General features: G+C 42.0%; 1 protein-coding gene across 1 annotated transcript in view; it reads left to right on the top strand.

Annotated features, from left to right (window-relative positions):
- RP1 (RP1 axonemal microtubule associated) overlaps positions 1-20,755 on the top strand; it is a 370,941-nt gene that overhangs the window by 57,454 nt on the left and 292,732 nt on the right. The gene's annotated exons all lie outside the window — the stretch shown is intronic.

Raw genomic sequence — 20,755 nt, 5'->3', positions numbered from 1 at the left:
AATTCTTTCTCCAGTCCCCACCATTATTGAGGAAACTTCTGACATAATAACTAGAAGCTCCAATGTGATTTGAGTTGTGAAGCAGGAGCAGAAAAGGGGGCGTGGCTCAGACCTCCAATAGACAGTGTCAGAGCTCAGGATCACACCCATAACCTCCTCCTGCCTGACACCGCCCACTTGGCAAAAATTCTAACTGCTGGAATCAGTGGAGGGGTGTCTAGTAAATGATGAATAAAGCCCAAGAGGGATAAGGTAAAAGGATCTCTTTATACATATATACAGTATATAGACAGTACACACACTGGAGAAGATTTACTAACTCTGTCTAAAAGTTTAACAGTACGACTAGACTAACTCAAACAGGTCCAGGTTTATTATAGTCTCTGATGCTTTATATCAGAAAAAATGTAGCAACAGTTAATTGCAAAGTGTCTAAAACACCTCACATTCTGCTTAGTAATTCTCCCCACTGTATATACAGATACTTACAGTATACATTAGAGGGATTTCTATCAGATACATAGAAATGAATTCACTGTTTTCCTCTCTCTTTCTGTACAGATGTATGTATGATGTATGTGGGTGTGTGTGTATATAACACACATATATATATACATATATATATACACTCACCGGCCACTTTATTAGGTACACCATGCTAGTAACGGGTTGGACCCCCTTTTGCCTTCAGAACTGCCTCAATTCTTCGTGGCATAGATTCAACAAGGTGCTGGAAGCATTCCTCAGAGATTTTGGTCCATATTGACATGATGGCATCACACAGTTGCCGCAGATTTGTCGGCTGCACATCCATGATGCGAATCTCCCGTTCCACCACATCCCAAAGATGCTCTATTGGATTGAGATCTGGTGACTGTGGAGGCCATTGGAGTACAGTGAACTCATTGTCATGTTCAAGAAACCAGTCTGAGATGATTCCAGCTTTATGACATGGCGCATTATCCTGCTGAAAGTAGCCATCAGATGTTGGGTACATTGTGGTCATAAAGGGATGGACATGGTCAGCAACAATACTCAGGTAGGCTTTGGCGTTGCAACGATGCTCAATTGGTACCAAGGGGCCCAAAGAGTGCCAAGAAAATATTCCCCACACCATGACACCACCACCACCAGCCTGAACCGTTGATACAAGGCAGGATGGATCCATGCTTTCATGTTGTTGACGCCAAATTCTGACCCTACCATCCGAATGTCGCAGCAGAAATCGAGACTCATCAGACCAGGCAACGTTTTTCCAATCTTCAATTGTCCAATTTCGATGAGCTTGTGCAAATTGTAGCCTCAGTTTCCTGTTCTTAGCTGAAAGGAGTGGCACCCGGTGTGGTCTTCTGCTGCTGTAGCCCATCTGCCTCAAAGTTCGACGTACTGTGCGTTCAGAGATGCTCTTCTGGCTACCTTGGTTGTAACGGGTGGCTATTTGAGTCACTGTTGCCTTTCTATCAGCTCGAACCAGTCTGGCCATTCTCCTCTGACCTCTGGCATCAACAACGCATTTCCGCCCACAGAACTGCCGCTCACTGGATGTTTTTTTCTTTTTCGGACCATTCTCTGTAAACCCTAGAGATGGTTGTGCGTGAAAATCCCAGTAGATCAGCAGTTTCTGAAATACTCAGACCAGCCCTTCTGGCACCAACAACCATGCCACGTTCAAAGGCACTCAAATCACCTTTCTTCCCCATACTGATGCTCGGTTTGAACTGCAGGAGATTGTCTTGACCATGTCTACATGCCTAAATGCACTGAGTTGCCGCCATGTGATTGGCTGATTAGAAATTAAGTGTTAACGAGCAGTTGGACAGGTGTACCTAATAAAGTGGCCAGTGAGTGTATATATATATATATATATATATATATACATATATATATATATATATATATATATATATATATATATATATATCTCCACATTACACACATCATAAACATTTTGGGGACAATATATCAAACACTCTGTGGTTTTTTTTTCTGGTGTAGAGATTTACAATGTGTCACATCTTTAGTACAAGGCTCCATCTAGTGCCAAATATAAGCTGCACCCCTGTCCTGCACCTCTCTCACCACTTACACTTATTTATTGTAACTAACAACAGTTTCTGCAGTGAGTTACATTGGAAACATATGCCAGCTCCTAACTAGCAAAGATCTCCATTATGTCGACTGGTCATGTGACTAAATTATTAAGAGGTCGGAACCAGGGACTTAATAAAGTCTAAAACACCAGACTGCAATAAATCTGAACCACTGTATATAGAGATATAAATTATATAAGGTGAACTATGTGCAGAGATTTCTAAACACACACACACACACACACACACACACACACACACACACACATATATATACACTCACCGGCCACTTTATTAGGTACACCATGCTAGTAACGGGTTGGACCCCCTTTTGCCTTCAGAACTGCCTCAATTCTTCGTGGCATAGATTCAACAAGGTGCTGGAAGCATTCCTCAGAGATTTTGGTCCATATTGACATGATGGCATCACACAGTTGCCGCAGATTTGTCGGCTGCACATCCATGATGCGAATCTCCCGTTCCACCACATCCCAAAGATGCTCTATTGGATTGAGATCTGGTGACTGTGGAGGCCATTGGAGTACAGTGAACTCATTGTCATGTTCAAGAAACCAGTCTGAGATGATTCCAGCTTTATGACATGGCGCATTATCCTGCTGAAAGTAGCCATCAGATGTTGGGTACATTGTGGTCATAAAGGGATGGACATGGTCAGCAACAATACTCAGGTAGGCTTTGGCGTTGCAACGATGCTCAATTGGTACCAAGGGGCCCAAAGAGTGCCAAGAAAATATTCCCCACACCATGACACCACCACCACCAGCCTGAACCGTTGATACAAGGCAGGATGGATCCATGCTTTCATGTTGTTGACGCCAAATTCTGACCCTACCATCCGAATGTCACAGCAGAAATCGAGACTCATCAGACCAGGCAACGTTTTTCCAATCTTCAATTGTCCAATTTCGATGAGCTTGTGCAAATTGTAGCCTCAGTTTCCTGTTCTTAGCTGAAAGTAGTGGCACCTGGTGTGGCCTTCTGCTGCTGTAGCCCATCTGCCTCAAAGTTCGACGTACTGTGCGTTCAGAGATGCTCTTCTGGCTACCTTGGTTGTAACGGGTGGCTATTTGAGTCACTGCTGCCTTTCTATCAGCTCGAACCAGTCTGGCCATTCTCCTCTGACCTCTGGCATCAACAACGCATTTCCGCCCACAGAACTGCCGCTCACTGGATGTTTTTTCTTTTTCGGACCATTCTCTGTAAACCCTAGAGATGGTTGTGCGTGAAAATCCCAGTAGATCAGCAGTTTCTGAAATACTCAGACCAGCCCTTCTGGCACCAACAACCATGCCACGTTCAAAGGCACTCAAATCACCTTTCTTCCCCATACTGATGCTCGGTTTGAACTGCAGGAGATTGTCTTGACCATGTCTACATGCCTAAATGCACTGAGTTGCCGCCATGTGATTGGCTGATTAGAAATTAAGTGTTAACGAGCAGTTGGACAGGTGTACCTAATAAAGTGGCCGGTGAGTGTATATACAGTCCTATGAAAAAGTTTGGGCACCCCTATTAATTTTAATCATTTTTAGTTCTAAATATTTTGGTGTTTGCAGCAGCCATTTCAGTTTGATATATCTAATAACTGATGGACACAGTAATATTTCAGGATTGAAATGAGGTTTATTGTACTAACAGAAATGTGCAATATGCATTAAACCAAAATTTGACCGGTGCAAAAGTATGGGCACCTCAACAGAAAAGTGACATTAATATTTAGTAGATCCTCCTTTTGCAGAGATAACATCCTCTAGTCGCTTCCTGTAGCTTTTAATCAGTTCCTGGATCCTGGATGAAGGTATTTTGGACCATTCCTCTTTACAAAACAATTCAAGTTCAGTTAAGTTTGATGGTCGCCGATCATGGACAGCCCGCTCTCAAATTATCTGAAAACAAAGATTGTTCAACATAGTTGTTCAGGGGAAGGATACAAAAAGTTGTCTCAGAGATTTAACCTGTCAGTTTCAACTGTGAGGAACATAGTAAGGAAATGGAAGACCACGGGGACAGTTCTTGTTAAGCCCAGAAGTGGCAGGCCAAGAAAAATATCAGAAAGGCAGAGAAGAAGAATGGTGAGAACAGTCAAGGACAATCCACAGACCATCTCCAAAGAGCTGCAGCATCATCTTGCTGCAGATGGTGTCACTGTGCATCGGTCAACAATACAGCGCACTTTGCACAAGGAGAAGCTGTATGGGAGAGTGATGAGAAAGAAGCCGTTTCTGCAACCACGCCACAAACAGAGCCCCCTTAGGTATGTAAAAGCACATTTGGACAAGCCTGTGGACTGTTGAAACAAAGATTGAGTTGTTTGGTCATACAAAAAGGCGTTATGCATGGCGTCCAAAAAAAAAAACAGCATTCCAAGAAAAACACTTGCTATCCACTGTAAAATTTGGTGGAGGTTCCATCATGCTTTGGGGCTGTGTGGCCAATGCCGGCATCGGGAATCTTGTTAAAGTTGAGGGCCGCATGGATTCCACGCAGTATCAGCAGATTCTTGAGAATAATGTTCAAGAATCAGTGACGAAGTTGAAGTTACGCCGGGGATAGATATTTCAGCAAGACAATGATTCAAAACACCGCTCCAAATCGACTCAGGCATTCATGCAGAGGAACAATTACAATGTTCTGGAATGGCCATCCCAGTCCCCAGACCTGAATATCATTGAACATCTGTGGGATCATTTGAGAGCGGGCTGTCCATGCTCGGCGACCATCTAACTTAACTGAACTTGAATTGTTTTGTAAAGAGGAATGGTCCAAAATACCTTCATCCAGGATCCAGGAACTGATTAAAAGCTACAGGAAGCGACTAGAGGCTGTTATCTATGCAAAAGGAGGATGTACTAAATATTAATGTCACTTTTCTGTTGAGGTGCCCATACTTTTGCACCGGTCAAATTTTGGTTTAATGCATATTGCACATTTTCTGTTAGTACAATAAACCTCATTTCAATCCTGAAATATTACTGTGTCCATCAGTTATTAGATATATCAAACTGAAATGGCTGCTGCAAACACCAAAATATTTAGAACTAAAAATGATTAAGATTAATAGGGGTGACCAAACTTTTTCATAGGACTGTATATATACACACACATATAGGACAAATTCACTATATAAAGGTTGGTATTTTCTTTAGAAATATTCACTAATAACTGACACATGTAAACATATAAATATATACAATACAGTAACATTACATACATATAAATACACATATTACATAAATACATGACACACAGACATCACACATGATACCTTGTTACCTCTGTTGCTTTTAAGGTTTTGTCCAGTGTATACTAACAAAGTTTACAATAGAAGTAACTGAGGACATACAGTACATATGTCATGTATAGATGGAGGGTGAGCATTCTCAATAAATTGGTGGTGCAGGGTCCCCAATCTGATCTACTTATTGTAGAAGTAAAAAGCCATGTAATAAGGTATATTAAAATAAGCTTGAAACAGAGTATTTTCTGCACAATAGTACAGCACTGGCCAATAATACTTACATTGATGCTTTTGTATTATATCAGGAGGGATATTAAGCAGGAGATCTCTCCATCCAGTGACGTATATACAGTATATATCATAAGTAAAACTTGTATAGTGGGGTTCTTTGGTGATGTAAATAAAAACCTGAGTGTATGTAAGGACATAGTTATACATGTGATGTGTTTATATTACATGGTGAGATATAAATCTGTCAGGCTCTGACTTATATAACTGTGTGGTATAGCAGAGCTGACTGCGCTATGCTGCCCCTAGAGGTGACTGCTGACAACTGATACCATTGGCCATAGGAAGAAATCTTAGTGAAATAAGAGGAGACATTAATGGAAATGTTTCTTATTTGTTCTATAAATGATGGAGCAGAATAATATAGAGAATAGATTGTGTGACCAGGGACTAATACTGGAGATTTAGTAACAGTCTCCGCCATCCCCGGCCCCCCAGCCATTATGTAATATGTTCTGTCTAGTGATCGGCCATGTGTTAGGGGCTTCAGTATTGGGATTAGATCCCGCTCTCTTACCCAACCCGTCACCACTAAGTCTTCAGCGCACTGAGCAGAGCCGACCCCGCAGACGTCCGTCTCCTCCATCACTGACCACTAACTGACTGCAGACAACTGATTTTTCAAATCAAGATCCAGCAATCCTATTGGTTGTGGCTGCAGTTACCATGGTGACATCGGCAGCTGGGGAATTAACCCCTTAAGTGCCAAGACCGTTTGAGAATGAATGCATTTTATTTCTCTGTAGACATTGATATATGAGACTTGTATATTGCAGGATGGCAGACATATTACTTACTGACTAGTAACTCTATCTAGGGAGGGGGATGTGAGACTACAGCGGTTACATCTGTGATTTTGCATAGTATATTTTGCATTATTTGCCTTGTTTCATAATTAATGTGTTCATTTTACTCAATGAGTCAGTAAGATTACACGAATATTAAAGGGATCAAATCAATGGAATCTCATTTTTTCTCCCTAACACGTAGGAGTAGCCTTAAGAAAGGCTATTCTTCTCCTATCTTTAGATGTCTTCTCCGCGCCGCAGTTCAGAAGAAATCTGCTTTTCTTCGGTATGCAAATGAGTTCTCTCACAACACTTAAGGCTTCCCCCAATGCTGAGAGAGAAATCTCCAGCGCCGCCTCTATCATAAACAGTAAGCTGGTGTAAACGGCCACAAGAAGATGGCCACGGGAATGCTCAGTCAGCTCTACCCAAGGCCCAATGGCAGAACTGACTGCGCTTGCCTAGAAGATTGAAGCCAGCACCGGAAGAAGAAGCAGCAGAGAGAGGCGCTCCAGACGAAGATAGAGGCATCACTAGAGATTTCTTTCACAGCATTAGGGACGTCCTAAGTGCTATGAGAGAACTCATTTGCACACAGAAGAAAACCGGAAATTCTACCGAATGGCGGCACGGAGAACATATTTAAAGGTAGGAGAAGAATAGCCTTTCTTAAGGCTATTCCTACGTGTTAGGGAGAAAAAATGGGATTCCAATTTAAATATCTGCGTATTTCTTTGTTTTACTATTTTGGAATAATAATAGCACATCATGAAAAAAATAATATTTTTTATGTTGCCACAATCAAGAGCCATATATTTATTTTACCATTGATGTAGCCATATGGGGGCTGTTTTCTGTGGGCTGAGTTTTGTGACCATTTTTGGAACAGAAATAATGTATAGCATTAATAGCTTTTATTGTTTTTAGGATGGTGAAAGTTTAAAAATATCAAAACTATTTCAGTTTTTTTGTGTGTTTTTTTTAAACAAATGTTTATATAAGATGAGAATTTTATTATATGGATGGTGATGAGTAGAGATGAGCGAACAGTAAAATATTCGATATTCGTTTCGAATAGCCGCTCAATGTTCGACTATTCGAACGAATATTGAACCCCATTATAGTCTATGGGGAAAAATGCTTTGTTTCAGGGGATCCCACCATTCAACTCAGGAGAGTCACTAAGTCCACTATGACACCCCAGGAAATGATGCCAACACCCTGGAATGCAACTGGGACAGCAGGGGAAGCATGTCCGGGGGCATCTAACAAGCCCAAGTCACTGTATTACGTCGGGATCCCTGTCAACTTGTGATATGCGCAAGCTGACTTTTTTTTCCATAGGAATGCATTGACCAGCGTTGATTGGCCAGTGTCCAGCATTTGGCCAATCATCGCTGGTTCTGCCAGAGGAGGCGGAGTCTAAGATCCGTCCACAGCAGTTTCCATTGTGGTCCGATCTCAGATGTAGCAGTGCTGACACAGCACTGCTACACGGAGAAGCGGCAGAGCTTAGCACACACAGAGATGCAGCAGAGCTGAGTGTGCAGCATGATTCAATGCACACTCAGCACTGCTACCTACATCAGATGCAGCAGAGCTGAGTGTGCAGCATGGTTCAATGCACATTCAGCACTGCTACATCAGATGCAGCATAGCTGAGTGTGCAGAATGGTTCAACACACACTCAGCACTGCTATATGAGATGCAGCAGAGCTGAGTGTGCAGCATGGTTCAACCCACACTCAGTACTGCGGAGATGTAGAGCGAGGCCAGCACTGCTTCATCTCCGATGTAGCATCTTTGGAGTAGTCGAGCTGCGCGTGCGGCCAGCTCTGCTACATCTCGGCATAGGAATGCATTGACCAGCGTTGATTGGCCAGTGTACAGCATTCAGCCAATCAACGCTGGTTTTGCTGGGGGAGGCGGAGTCTAAGATCCATCCACAGCAGTTTCCATTGTGGTCTGATCTCAGATGTAGCAGGGCTAACACAGCACTGCTACACGGAGAAGCGGCAGAGCTCAGCATACACAGAGATGCAGCAGAGCTGAGTGTGCAGCATGATTCAGCACACACTCAGCACTGCTACCTACATCAGATGCAGCAGAGCTGAGTGTGCATCATGATTCAATGCACACTCAGCACTGCTACATCAGATGCAGCAGAGCTGAGTGTGCAGCATGGTTCAACGCACACTCACCACTGCTACATCAGATGCAGCAGAGCTGAGTGTGCAGCATGGTCCAACGCACACTCAGCTCTGCTGCATCTGATGTAGCAGTGCTGAGTGTGCGTTGAACCATGCTGCACACTCAGCTCTGCTGCATCTGATGTAGTAGTGCTGAGTGTGCGTTAAACCATGATGCACACTCAGCTCTGCTGCATCTGATGTAGCAGTGCTGAGTGTGCGCTGAACCATGCTGCACACTCAGCTCTGCTGCATCTCTGTGTGTGCAGAGCTCTGCCGCTTCTCCGTGTAGCAGAGCTGTGTCAGCACTACTACATCTGAGATCGGACCACAATGGAAACTGCTGTGGACGGATATTAGACTCCGCCTCCTCCGGTAGAACCAGCGTTGATTGGCCGAATGCTGTACTCTGGCCAATCAACGCTGGTCAATGCATTCCTATGGGAAAAAGTCAGCTCGCGCATAACGCAAGCTGACAGGGATCCCGACCAGATAGAGCCCCAAAGAGCTGAGTGAGTGACATTCCCCCCTAAATAAAGTAAACCCTAGCTAACCCTGACTGTAGATCTGTCCCTGTCTCACAGTCACATAGTTCACAGTCTCAAATTAATTGAATTAATCGTCTAAAGTGGAGGTCACCTGATTTCGGCCGCCAATTCCTTTTTCCGATTTTTTTTCCGATACCTCCATTGTCGCAGTTCCTGTCCCACCTCCCTTGCGCAGATATTGGTGCAAAAAACATGTCAGGGCAGGTGGGAAGGTGGGAGGGGATACAAATTTTTACCGCGTTTGCCTCGTGGTATTCGATTGTAATCGAATACCTCGAACGGCCTGATATTCGATTGAATATCTATTTGATCGAACGATGTTCGCTCATCTCTAGTGATGAGTTGTATGTATGACATGTAGGCCATATGGCACTAGGATTGCTAAAAAAGCTTTTGGTTTTTACATTAACTTGTAACCCCAGCACAATATCATGTTTACATAGTTAGCCCTGCAAAAGTTGATGCCCCATTTGTGTATTCCATAATTTCCTCTGAGTAGTTCCCATACATATTTACCGTATTTTTCAGACTATAAGACGCACTTTTTTCCCCCCAAATTTCGGAGGAAAATGAGGGTGCGTCTTATAGTCCGAATGTGGGGGAGAAGCGGATTTGCAGCATGGCCGCGCTACTGCCACCGCTGGTTTTCTGCAGCGGCAGGAGCGTGACAATCTGCAGGCCCTGGCAGCTAAGACAGTCCCCGGCATCTGCCGGTCTATTACAGCAGATGCCGGGGAGTGTCTTAGCTGCCGGGGCCTGCAGATTGCCACGCTCCTGCCGCTGAAGAAAACCAGCGGTGGCAGTAGCGCGGCCATGCTGTAAATCCGCTCCTCCTCCGCAGGTCCCGGCAGTTAGTTAGCCCCGGGGCCGGTCCCCACCGGCCCCATACCTTTAGTGATGCAGGCCGGCTCCTGCACGGCGAGGCCGCAGGAGCCGACCTGTTCCGATGACAGCCGGAGCCTAATGAAGGCTCCCAGGCCTGTCATAGCTATATATTACTATTGCGGCTGGGTCTATGACACTCCGCGATAGTAATGTATAGAATCTCCCATAGACGGCAATACACTTGTATTGCCGTCTATGGGACTTGCAATCAAATGATTGCAGGTTCAAGCCCCCTAGGCGGGGGATAATAAAATAGTAAAAAAAAAAACACTTAAAAAAAAAAATATAATAAAAAATAAAATAAATAAAAGTTCACCTCCTTTCCCTAGAATACATATAAAAGTATAACATTGGGTTTTTCTCTCTGTTTTGCCTCTGAATTAAATAATAGGTGATCTAAGCAATAAACATTTCCCAAAATGGTATAACTAAAAAGTACACCTGGCCCCACAAAAAAAACGCCCTATACATTCCCATACAGCTGCAGGGTCACCTGTCAATGTGGCCTTGCAGCTGTTCCAAAACTACAACTCCCATACATTAAATATTTTACCATTTTTTGCCTGAAAATTTTTTTTTCCCTATTTTTCTCCTCTAAAACCTGGGTGCGTCTTATAGTCCGAAAAATACGGTAATACCCCTTTAGTGATCCAAGTACAGCATAATACCCACTTAGTTTTCCCCACACACTGCTACACAAGTATAATACCCCCACAGTGGTTCCAATACAGTATAATGGTTCCTTAGTGGTTCACACACACTGTAAAATGTAGTAGCAATTCCTCTTGAACCCCACCCAATCTATTATTTGCCATCTGCCCAGTGGATAGGTGATAAATATTTCTTACTGGAATAACCCTTTACATCAAGCTAAAAGGTAAATGAATGGAGAAAAAGTAAAAGACCAGGGAGATTAGATTATGGTCGATGCACCAGGAATAGAGATTCTAGAGCAGACCTGGGCAAAGCCCAGCCCCCGGGCCACATCCGACCCTCTGACTGATTCAATCCGGCCCGCACAGCTTGTCTATGGGGGCGTGTCTTATTGTGGGCAGAATATGGAGACATGTGGAGAGTGTCATAAGGCAAGGTACTGAGAGACGCAGGGGGAAGGAGAGAGAGAGTGAGTGAGTGTGTGTGTATGTGTGTGTGTGTGTATATGTGTCTGTCTGTGTGTGTGTCAGTAACCTAGGGGTAGAGATGGAAGGGGACTGTTATACTAGGGCAGAGATGGCAGATGGAGGGGGGGGGACATGAAATGGGGCAAATAAAGGAGGATATGAAACTGAGGGAGAAATGGAGGGGGGGACATGAAACTGGGGGTAGATGAAGAGGGCACTTAAACTGGGGGGACATTAAACCGTGGAGGTAGCTGTAGGGGGACCTGTCTGCCTCTAGTTGCCTCCAGTTTAATGTCACCGTCCAGCTACCCCCACGGTTTAATGTCTGCTTCCAGCTGCCCGATTTTAATGTCCCCCTCTAGTTGCCCCCAGCTTCATGTCCCGCTCTAGCTGTCAATTTATTGCCCCCCTCAAACTACCACCACTGTTTAATGTCCCCCTCCAGCTGCTCCAGTTTCGTGTCCCCTCTAGTTTCCACGAGTTTATGCTGGGGCACCAGGAGAGGGACCTAATACTGTGGGGCAGTTGGAAGGGAACATTATAATGTGGGGGCATATAATGTACGGGTGACTGTAGGAGGATTATACTTTGTGGGGGAACTTGGAAAGATGATTGGGAATGGGCGGAGTCAATGTAGAAGTGGGAGGAGCTAAATTTGCCGTGGTGAGGCCCTCTAGCATAGTTTCAATTTCTTATGCGGCCCCATGGGAAATTTAATTGCCCACCCCTGTTCTAGAGTCATACAGAGACTAGACCCAGTCCTGACAAGTGAGTTTATTATACTGGTGAGGAGCATTAGATGATAAAATGATTTGACTACATTTATAGATGTGAGGTTCTTAGCGCACAGTTTCACCAATTGTGCAAGCCCATCTGCCACGTCACGGCGACCTCATTCAGATGGGTCCCTACCCTAAGACTTTACTTGTATTATAAATGCTCCACTACCCCTAAAGACCCCAGAGATGAAGTTCTTACACACTGCACTGTAACAGTGAGTATATAAGAAGATTATCTCCTGTCCTATATATAAAGTGTTAGTGTAGGGACCCATCATAATAATACCACTTAGTGGTTGATGGGATCACAAATGTGATATAAATGTCATATATAAATATATACAGTACACACACCTTACCATACTTATATAGAGATATGTATTTACTTAAGTGATAATACATACTGATATGTCTAAATAAATATATAAATGCACATAGTATATACCTTACACACTGTATATGAAGATACAACAGAAGTAGCTGACATCAAAGAGTCTGCCAGGTTCAAAATGCCTTCTAAACAAATAATACTGTCTGTACTGTCTGTTTGTCTTTAGTAGTGAGAGGATCATACCTTTATGGCCACAAACCAAATAAGGAATGCAAAATTAATATTGTTTTTTATGGATTTACCAAAAAGCCTGGAAGAGCCCAAGGGAGGGGGGGTGTCCTGATTAGCCAGACTTGCCTATAGACAGTCACAAGTGCTCTTGTTCTCCTCTGTAACATCGCACCTTTTGCCATGATTGACATTTTCAGACTCTGCTGTGTCACTGCTATGTGTCAGCATATTTAATAAATGAAGCCCCGCCCCTGGTGCACTTGCACGCTGATTTGCATATTCATAAAACAATGATTATTTTTATACTGCTTCATTGGTTTGTGGCCTCCAAGCTTTGGTCCTATTAATGGCCTATACACGGCACTATTATTGGTTTCGAAGGCATTTTGAACATGAGAGAATCCCTTGGACTTGTATCAGCAAATATTAACTTGACATTTGGCACATTACATAGCATTAAATTAAACAGCATCTAAATATATACAATATATAAACCCTATTCAGACCTTATATATGGAAACTTAATACATAATTTGACACTATATACAGGCATGTCTATGCATATATATATATATATATATATATATATATTCATATTTAATCTATCTATCCATGCAAATACAATATATACATACACTCAAATATACCCACGTATTTTATGTTTACAATGTACAGTGTCAGTAACATACGCGCTCCACAACCCTGCTTACCTCCACAACTGCAGGTCACTGCAGACCTCACCTCTCTCTGACACGTCGCTCCTGCCACCTCTGAGGGAGCATGACTCTCCAGCACCCGCACCTCCTGGGCTACCTCCATTGCAGCACATAGTCTCTCTCCTACTGCATCTGGATCAGACTGCTGCATTCCCCTGACCTAAGGTGAGACACATTCAGCCCTGTATAGACATTCAGGCTCCTGTCTGCTACTCCAATAGCCTCACACTCCCATCTACTATATCAAGGAGATTCCTCTGGTGCTCTGGATCTTTCCCTCACCATCCCTCTTCAGCTCCTCTAGTCACTAAAAGCTTGCATAACTTTTCCCTGAGGCACACAGGTTAATCTATGGAGCTCTTACCCTAACCTGGTACACCCACCTCCCTGTGAAATCTACAGTGGCCTCATTTATCAGAATTTCTGCTGCAGGCCTCTGGACCTACCTCAGGTACTTGATCCTCTGTTGCTCCTCCAGGAAGTACTAAAGTCAGTGTTGTGTCTTGGCGAGGATAGTGGCAAACCCCTACATATCTACTAGGGGGCTCCTCATCATCCGTTTCACACATCCTAGGACACCTGCACTCTCCTTTCTTACTGATCCCGAAACTGTATCCTTAAATTGGACACCTCAGCTAACTCCCCTGGGTATCATAGGGATCACGTTCAATTAGTACTGGAGAAGAGACCACCTACCTGCTCACCTACCACACAGCCTCTGGAACCATCTTTCTTCAAATTACACCACAGTGGTAATCCTACCCTGCTCTGCTCTCCACGACAGATTAACTCTGCCTGTCTAATTTCTGTTATCTGCATATCCATCATGGTGAAAGACAAGAAACAACTAAGTGATCAGGGACCTCCTAAATGCAATGTTCCCAGACCACTCAATTTATACAAAAGCTTTGCATTTGCCTTCTTCTCCGGAGGACATCCACCAGATGGTTAAAAACCTCTGACACTCGCAACAGTTGAACCATCTGGATGTTCCTACTTTGACATCAAGCTCTTTGTCCACTATTACTAGTCCGGTGTTAGACAAAATCCTCACCTGGACTTGCCTCCCTCTATGGAGAGCCCTCACTATCAAGCACAACAAACAATAGCAGTTCAAGCTCCAGAAGGAGGTCTTAATGCATTCCACGCATCCAATGGACTTGGCGTCTTAAAGCACACTTAAGGAAGGACATGCTCTTGGCCTTCTGTAGCACCTTGTAAGCTGACCTATCCCAACTTATTACACCGCTACAGTCCTCTGTCTCAGCTCTAGATGTGTGAGTGACACATACTGAAAACAATATGGGAGACTTTGTGACTTCCCACAACAAGGTGATCAGTAATCACAATGACCTAGCAGAAGACTTTGAAACACTTAGACAGGGTTTTTCTGTCCGCTTGAGAAGTTGGACATCTTCTCTTGCGGACAGGGAAGGACGGGCACGGAGTGCCAAAGAACGCACCCGAAGCCCATTCAAGTGAATGACAGGTGTCACGGACACATCTAGTGTCCGCTCCTAGTGTCCGTGACAGATTTTGAGCGGACACTAGGAGCGGACACTACATGTCGGACACCGACGGTAGTGTGAACGCCCCCTTACATACTGATACACTCACCCGCCTGTTTGCTCTAGAACGTGAGAGTAAACTTTGCTCTTCTGCTAGCCAAATCTCCCAAACCAGAAACCATTTCCAACTTCCTCTACTTCATGATAATGAAAAGGCATTGAAGAAATCTAAAGTTAAATTCTATTCTCAAACTAATAAAGCCAGAACGGCTACATCAGAAATCCCCTATATGAGGCGACTGAACTCTGCAGGAAAGCTGATGGCCACCCGAGACATTGCTGGAATTTTCAGGACATATTATACACAACTTTATAATTTACAGTAACAATTCCTAGTACTTGTAAACCACCAGTCCCTCTCCGACTTATTAGCTCGGACTTATTAGTTTATCTATGTTTACCTACCCTTACACCAGACCTTTTATCATCTCTGAATGAACCCAATACAACTCTGCAACTGGAACGGATCAAGCCATGATTGGGACCCCTCTCCCAAAAGAGAAATTCTAAGAACTTATTACCTTACGAAAACCAGGTAAATCCCCAGATTCTCCCCCAAATCATTGGCCAATTTCACTATTAAACGCAGATATTAAACTATATGCTAAAATACTGGCTTACAGACTGGCACCCATTATATCCAACTTAACACTAGACGCAGATAACCAGATAATACCAGACGTATTCTTCACCTGCTAGAACAAAATAAAACTCCTTCTCCACTGATTGGAAAAAAAAAGCGTTTGAGCACATCTACTGATCCTTTTCCATTTGTCAGACAGATTAGGATTTTTGGGAACTATTCTACATGCCTTAGTGAATTTATACTCCTCCCCATCATCCAGAATACTCAATAATTCTCAATAACTCAATAACCTCTCAGACAGGTTTGACATCCACAACAGCATGAGACAAGGATGTCCGCTGTCTCCATTGATCTTTGTCTTCATCATTGAACTTCTGGCACACGCCCTTAGATAGAATGACTCAATTCATAGTGTAGAGGCAGCAAACTCCTCACATCTGATATCTTTATATGCAGATGATATCATTCTCTCTTTAACTCAACCATCCACCTCACTTCCCCAAGCAATAGATGTGATTTACCATTATGACATGCTTTCATTCTATAAGAGTAATAAAAACACAACCCAGATCCTCCCTTAGAATATCACTCTGAAATCCCTGGAACAACTACAAACAAAATTACTTATTGACTGGAAGTTTGCACACTGGATTACTGTGACATCAAGATCACTCCTTCACTTGTTCAAACTGCCCAAGTCAACTTTCTAGCAAGACTACCCGAGTTGGAGAAAGTTTTCCAATCTTCTACCAAGCCTCAACTTATCCTGGCTCAGCAGAAACTCTGCATATCAGATGATGATATTTCTGAAGCTTTTATACATTTCTCAGATGATCCCACTGGCTCCTCCTTCTATTTCCTCTGCAAAATCAAATCCATAATCCTCCAAATTATTTAGAACTATAAAAAACCTATCATATATTCCTCTATTCTTTTCAGTTGGAAGGTCTGGGCATACCTAACACCCACAACTATTATGTGGCAGCACTAATCTTAAAGTACACATACATATTGTTGGGGACATTAAAGTGTCCTCATAAGAGTATGTTGCAGAGTTCCAAATTAGATAATTAATTAACAGGCCTAGATGGACTGCAGCCATTTTCTTTAAGCCTGGAGAACTGATTAAAGACACAAGATGGTAGTGTATCAAAAGAGTTCTGATTTTATTTTAAGAAAAAGGTAGTTTAAATACATTACAGACAAAGAGCTGGCTTGGCTATTCTAATCAGTATACAACATGATTGGTTATAGAGATATAAGATAAGCCTGGCACATGGCTATTGGCTGAGGCTCATTATAATCTGCATCTCATTACAACTCTCCACACTGGGATGGACTTTCCCATGAAACAAAGAAGGATTCAAAATACTTATGTGAGCTAACATCCCAGACTATGTCTATATGTATATATCATGGCAAAAGAGATAAGATGACATGTTCCATAGACCCTGTGTCTATACACTCTAAGTGACCTTCATATACCATAAAATATGACAGAGTGCCCAGATACCATAAGATTAATACTTTTGTTGGTTATGTGTCCATACATCATGTAAAGGAGATAAGAGATATACAAAGTCAGCTGCATCTTCTCAAAATGAGGCCCTTGAGAGATAATGATTAGCAACCTATGCATTAACGTTCATTATCACATTCCTTAAAGTCTAACAAAGGGCCTCCTTAACTTAAGCAGAAAAATACATACTTATACAGTTTATATGTGAAAGATTACAAGATGGCTGCCAAAATACAAAGATGGAGGACTTAACTCTAACAATATTCATACACACACACATACACACATATTACACAATTGTTGCACACGGCCCTTGTTTGCACTAATGATGGACCACTTGGAGAATTTTCTTCCTGTTCATCACTTTGTACGAAAGTGAGTAGAGGAGGGCAGAGATCAAGGTGGGCCAGGGAAGGCAAACCTCAGCCCAAGAGATTTACTATAAACCTAACATGCATTAATACTACAAATCTATGACAGTCCCTCACTGATACCTTACAATTCCAGTGCTTGTGAGCCTCTTAATAATTAATTTACAGACATATCTTAAAGGGGACTTCTCACCTCCTCCACCAACTCCAGTTCTTTCTATTAGTTTAATAGGCAGAGCTCCACTGACTTTCTCGCACTTGGAATTCTTTCTCCAGTCCCCACCATTACTGAGGAAACTTCTGACATAATAACTAGAAGCTCCAATGTGATTTGAGTTGTGAAGCAGGAGCAGAAAAGGGGGCGTGGCTCAGACCTCCAATAGACAGTGTCAGAGCTCAGGATCACACCCATAACCTTCTCCTGTCTGACACCGCCTACTTGACAAAAATTCTAACTGTGCTGGAATCAGTGGAGGGGTGTCTAGTAAATGATGAAAAAAGGCCAAGATGGAGACAATAAACAATTCTATTTATACATATATACAGTATATAGACAGTACACACACTGGAGCAGATTTACTAACTCTGTCTAAAAGTTATACAGTGCAAAGTTAAGACTAGACTAACTCAAACTGGTCCAGGGTTATTATAGTCTCTGATGCTTTATATCAGAAAAATGTGACAAAATTTAATTGCAAAGTGTCTAAAACACCTCACATTCTGCTTAGTAAATCTCCCCACTGTATATACAGATACTTAAAGTATACATTAGAGGCACTTCTATCAGATACATAGAAATGAATTCACTCTTTTCCTCTCTCTTTCTGTATAGATGTATGTGTGTCTATCCATCTATCTATCTATCTATCTATCTATCTATCTATCTATCTATCTATCCACATTAGACACATCATAAACATTTTGGGGCCAATATATCAAACACTCTGTGGGTTTTCTTCTGGTGTAGAGAGTTACAATGTGACACATCTTTAGTACAAGGTTCTCTTTTGTGCCAAATATAAGCTGCACCCCTGTCCTGCACCTCTCTCACCACTTACACACTTATTTATTGTAACTAACAACAGTTTCTGCAGTGAGTTACATTGGAAACATATGCCAGCTCCTAACTAGCAAAGATCATGATTATGTCCACTGGTCATGTGACTAATTTATTAAGAGGTTGGAACCAGGGACATAATAAAGTCTAAAACACCAGACTGCAATAAATCTGAACCACTGTATATAGAGATATAAATTATATAAGATGAACTATATACAAAGATGTCTAAATACACACACATTATTACATACACAATATCTATCTATCTATCTATCTATCTATCTATCTATCTATCTATCTATCTATCTATCTATCTATCTATCTATCTATCTGCACATCTACAGGACACACACTTTATATAGGTATACAGTATACCTAGGTGTATATATAGGGCACATTCACTATATAGAGGTTGATATTGTCTGTAGAAATGTTCACTAATTACATATAGACACATTTAAAAATATAAATATATACAATACAGTAATATTACATACATAAAAATACAGGACACACAGACATCACACATGATACCTTGTTATCTCTGTTGCTTTTAAGGTTTTGTCCAGTGTAGAAACAATGATAACATGTAATTTATATACTAACAAAGTTTACAATAGAAGTAACTGAGAACATACATGTGTCATGTATAGAGGGAGGGTGAGCATTCTCAAAATGGTGGTGCAGGGTCCCCAATCTGATCTACTTATTGTAGAAATAAAAAGCCATGTAATAAGGTATATTAAAGTAAGCTTGAAACAGAATATTTTCTGCACAATAGTACAGCACTGGCCAATAATACTTACATTGATGCTTTTGTATTAGATCTGGGGAAATAAATGGGTTGTCAGGGTAAATTGACAATCACACACACACTTAGGATATATCAGATATAAGCCATTATTTGCAATAACAATATCAGTTACATTGATGCTTTTCTATTCTATCAGGAGGGATATTAACCAGGAGATCTCTCCATCCAGTAACGTGTATACAGTATATTTCATAAGTAAAATATGTATACAGGGGTTCTTTTCATTCATCTAAATAAAACCTGAGTGTATGTAAGGACATAGTTATACATGTGATGTGTTTATATTACATGGTGAGATATAAATCTGTCAGGCTCTGACTTATATAACTGTGTGGTATAGCAGAGCTGACTGCGCTATGCTGCCCCTAGAGGTGACTGGTGACAACTGATCCCATTGGCCATAGGAAGAAATCTTAGTGAAATAAGAGGAGACATTAATGGAAATGTTTCTTATTTGTTCTATAAATGATGGAGCAGAATAATATAGAGAATAGATTGTGTGACCAGGGACTAATACTGGAGATTTAGTAACAGTCTCCGCCATCCCCGGCCCCCCAGCCATTATGTAATATGTTCTGTCTAGTGATCGGCCATGTGTTAGGGGCTTCAGTATTGGGATTAGATCCCGCTCTCTTACCCAACCCGTCACCACTAAGTCTTCAGCGCACTGAGCAGAGCCGACCCCGCAGACGTCCGTCTCCTCCATCACTGACCACTAACTGACTGCAGACAACTGATTTTTCAAATCAAGATCCAGCAATCCTATTGGTTGTGGCTGCAGTTACCATGGTGACATCTGCATCTGGGGAATTAACCCCTTAAGTGCCAAGACTGTTTGAGAATGAATGCATTTTATTTCTCAGTAGACATTGATATATGAGACTTGTATATTGCAGGATGGCAGACATATTACTTACTGACTAGTAACTCTATCTAGGGAGAGGATGTGAGACTACAGCAGTTACATTTGTGATTTTGCATAGTATATTTTGCATCATTTGCCTTGTTTAATAATTAATGTGTTCATTTTATTCAATGAGTCAGTAAGATTACACGAATATTAATGTGATCAAATCAAATCAATGGAATCCCATTTTTTTCTCCCTAACATGTAGGAATAGCCTTAAGAAAGGCTATTCTTCTCCTATCTTTAGATGTCTTCTCAGTACTGCCGTTCAGTAGAAATCTGGATTTTCTTCTGTATGAAATCAGTTCTCTTGCAACACTTAGGGCTTCCTCCAATGCTGAGAGAGAAATTTCTGGCGCCGCTGCTATCATATACGGTAATCTGGTGTAAGCTGCCACAAGAATGGCAGAGCCGACTGCGCATGCCTAAGTGCTACGAGAGAACTCATTTGCATACAGAAGAAAACCGGGATTTCTACTGAATGGCGGCGCGGAGAACACATCTAAAGGTAGGAGAAGAATAGCCTTTCTTAAGGCTATTCCTACGTGTTAGGGAGAAAAAATGGGATTCCAATTTAAATATCTGCGTATTTCTTTGTTTCACTATTTTGGAATAATAATAGCACATCATGAAAAAAATAATATTTTTTATGTTGCCACAATCAAGAGCCATATGTTTATTTTACCATTGACGTAGCCATATAGG

This window comes from Leptodactylus fuscus, chromosome 4 (assembly GCF_031893055.1).
Source record: "Leptodactylus fuscus isolate aLepFus1 chromosome 4, aLepFus1.hap2, whole genome shotgun sequence".
Classification (NCBI taxonomy): Eukaryota; Metazoa; Chordata; class Amphibia; order Anura; family Leptodactylidae; genus Leptodactylus; species Leptodactylus fuscus.
Note: the sequence above shows the minus strand (reverse complement) of the source record. Positions and strands in the feature narration are given on the sequence as shown.